This window comes from Morone saxatilis, unplaced genomic scaffold (assembly GCF_004916995.1).
Source record: "Morone saxatilis isolate NCDOM2014 unplaced genomic scaffold, NCSU_SB_2.0 Contig4, whole genome shotgun sequence".
NCBI classification, from domain to species: domain Eukaryota; kingdom Metazoa; phylum Chordata; class Actinopteri; family Moronidae; genus Morone; species Morone saxatilis.
In genome coordinates, this window is record NW_023339984.1 from 16,858,248 (window position 1) to 16,862,347 (window position 4,100).

Below are 4,100 nucleotides of genomic sequence, written 5' to 3' on the forward strand. Positions count from 1 at the left end.
GATATGGGCGTTGCTTGGTACAGTGTAAATAAAGTAAAGACAGAAAGTAAAAGTAAAAAGAAAGGTTACCTCCTTGTTCATGTTCAGTTTTGGATACAACTGTAAGTACAATTTTAGTTTACCCAAAAATATTTTTTATCAATTGTTGGTATTATATGTGTTTCTTACTGACTTTAGACTTTGTGCGAGACATAGAAAGAGGGGGGTATAAAGACAGAGAGAGTGGATAAGCCAACTCCTTCTCATTTGATGTCAAGATTATAAATAAATGCGTACTTCCTCCATTTCTGAGAACTGCATTGCCCAAATTTCACCTTGTTTCGTCTCAAAAGTAAATAAAAAAATACATTTAGTTTGCTTAGAGTCTTGTGTTTTACTGTGTTTATCAGCAGTGGTATTTGCAATGTAAATATAATCTACATATTATATATGACATTCTATGATCAACACAGAGTTGGATATCGGTGTTTATTAAAGTCATTATAGTATAAAAAAGCTGATTATTCCTTCAGTGTGACCGTTTAATGGGAATGGATGGTAATAATTAATTATGGTGTGATAGCTATACCTAAAATATATATATAAAATTACTCCAGTGAGTTGTGTATCTTATCTTGTCCTTTTTCTTGCTTTTTCAAGAAATGTGAAAAGAACAATACAATGGAAGTCTATGAAATTTTATAACATGCAAAATTGAAAATTAAAATAGTTTACTAACTTTTGTTTCTGTGGAAGTAGCATTTCCTTTTTTCTGCTTTGCTGTCAGATTAAAACAAGTCAGCGGTAACATGTCACATGCTAGTCATGAAGCATTAACAAAACATGTAACGAGCTCACTCTGTCTGATGAAAGATTTAATACTGTTGCATGAAAGAAACTGTCATTGGTAGAATAACTGGTACAGACATTACACCAAGATGTTACTTTTTAACTTATATCTTTTAATAATCAGCACACTTTACAATCATACATTTGGGATCAAAGTGACCTGATCTGTTCTGTGCTAATGAAATCTAAATCTTCTTGTTCCAATAAAACTATGTCTCCTCTTAGGGTGAAGATGCTCTGCTTGGCTGTGTTGATCACCAGTGTGTGCGGTTAGTTTCATTTTACATTTTTTAACTACATTTCTCTCTTTGTGGGGATCAGATCAAACTTAATGTTCTTTATTACAAGTGTATTTGTACAGTGTCTCTTGTGTCTCTCTCTTTCCCCTTTTGATCATTCCTTGTGATTGTTTATCTTCATCTCTCTCCTCTACAGTGGTGGTCGATGCGAGGCGGGCTTCAACCTTCTATCACGCAACAAAGAATAATAATGTCACAATTACATGGGACAGTCAGATCAGAACAAATATGTCTCGCACCAACCTGATTTGTGTTTTCCAGTCAGTGGTTAATAAGGTTTTATTCCATATCCGAAATGGTGTCGAGGTCCCAGAATCTCTGCATGAACAGTTTGCAGGACGCGTGCAATGTGACAAAAAAGCCCTCAGAGAAGGTCAGATCAAACTTAATCTGTCCACAGTCACCACTGATGATGCTGGAAATTACTGGTGTAAACTAACCACAGCTTTTGGCAAGACCATGGCAAAAGGTAAATTGACAGTAGAAATTGTATTGTTCTTTGATTAAAAGGTAAAAACAGAGATGAATTATTTGCTATTGAAATACTAATAGAAATTTTCCCCACAGAAACATTTGTTTTGAATATAACCACCCTGAAGACCAGACTGGAAACTCATAAAGGTAGGTAAAAGCTGAGACCTCCACTCACACAGGTGAACTGTTGCCATGGTTACCCATTTAAAAGTAAATACATGTGGTGCCAGAATGACTTTCAAAGTGGGCGGACGTTCAGCTTAAAGATGATGTAACACGCTAATGAACTGTTTCATGTCAACTTCCTTTCGGTCTCAGCATACAGTTTCTCCATTTATCCTCTGTATGCCCTCGGACTTTAGTTTGTGGTTTTACTGTTTCATGAAGAATGGTGTAAGATTTCCTATTTATTTGCATTTGTTAAGGAAAACAAAGTGTGGGACTTGGTTGTGATTACCCTCGAGGTCATCAGTCAGGTCAAGTTTCAAAAAATGGTCTAAATGAAATGGCTACTGTGTCCCCATGTTTTTAAAGTACGACAAAATAGATCGATTTCTGGTTATGGTGTTTCATGTGTCATGTCATGTTTTTTTTTGCAAAACATCACATTACCGCTTTCTGTCATTTCTGGCTCTTGTTTCTTCACAAACAGAAAGAAAGCAGCAAAGTTTCATAATGCTCCATCTGCCCGCCACTTTATTGCTTAACAGGTTACTGGTTGCAACATCCTATGAGAAGACGACATTACTTTACATTACAGTAGCTCAGGAGAGTCGGTGATATGTTGTGAATATATCACTGACTAAAGATGTCATAGCTGGTATATACATGCTACAATTAAGAACCAATCAGATCCCATAATCTGAGCGATCTGTTTTATAATTGTATATATTTTTCATCAAAGAAAGAGAGTAAACAGCAGTATTTTTGTCTTTTAGATAATGCGGCTGATACAAACTCTTGTGCACTATTTTCATTCAGGCGCAAAACACCTACCAAGAGGTCCAAAGCTGGGATCCAGAGATGGACCCGGTTGGATAGTTGCAATTATCTCATTCTTACTTCCTATATGTATTGTAGCTGCAGCCCATCCAAGGTATTTCTACTTTACCTTTACATCCGTTTTAATGGAAAATCTGTGTGTACTTTAATTTGTATGTGTAAATCCTTAATCTGCACTCATAGTTGCCTCATATGGAGATGGAGAAGGTTACTTGAATGAAGGTCTTGTCTGAGCTAAGAGAAGCAGATTTTACTCGAGTTTATTCAGCTAAACAAGTGACATCCCCATCCCAGATGCCACAGATGTGAATGGACATTTGGCTGCACGGCTGACTTCACTGGATACAATCTGTGTCCAGACTGCTATTTTGTTTTCTTTTGTTTTTTTTCTTTTTCTTTTTACTTTTGTACTTTTGACAAGAAAGAGAGGAGAGAGAGGGGGGAGAGAGGGGATGACACACAGCACAGGGCCACAGGTCAGAGTTCGAACCTATGGCTGCTGCAGTAAGGACTCAGCCTTAGATATAGCCTTAGAATGAAATTAGACCAGTTTTGCTAGAATGAGTTTCGAACAAGGTGGCCATTCAGCTTTGGATGATATAATACACTAGAGAACTTTTTCATGTCAACTTCTTTCTACCTCACTGTAGCCTACAGTTTCTGCACAACTGAAATGCCATCCACCCTTTTGCCTCGGCCTGTACTTTGTGGCTGTACAATTTGATGAGGCTGTGATTATCCTAGAGGTCACATTAGGTCATCAAGTTTAAAGAAATGATCTCAATGAAATGACTTCTATAGGGACAAACATCATCACACATGAATACAGTTTGGCTCATTGAATCCACAAGAGTCCCAATTTCTGCAGTTCCGATACTGTTGCAGTGTTACAGTATGCAGAAATATTCCAATAGGTAAAAATAACACATTTACACTGCATGCAAAAACAGCGTTTTCAATTCAATTTTTTTTGTATAATTCATAACAGAAGTTATCTCAGGACACTTTTCAAATAGAGCAGGTATAGACCGAACTCCTTATAACNNCACACAGTCTGATTAGCATACAACTACAAACAGGGACAGTTACACACCAACAAACGGCGGTGGCTGTAACACGGGGTCAAGAAAAAAATGCCTTTTTAAGAGCATTGAATTAGCATAAAGTGGGAATGTTTGTAAAGGGGAGGCTCATGTATGAAGTTTGTATTTTTTGTATTAACTACATGTTTTTGTTATTTCTGCTTTTAATCTTTTTTGCTGTTATTTTTGACAATGTGTAGCACTTTATAATATGGTTTGTCATTCTAATGTTGACAGTTTGGACCCATACATTATGTTATATTATATTTATTAAACCTCTAGAAGTTGGAGTTTGCTTCCATGTGCTTATGTTTTTACTGCTCTGTAAGCTTTGTTTGCCTGCTTGAAGCTTCTACTCCTCTAGTTTTCTTGAAATATGCCTTCACATTTTTCAAATCTATCTTCAAACAATACT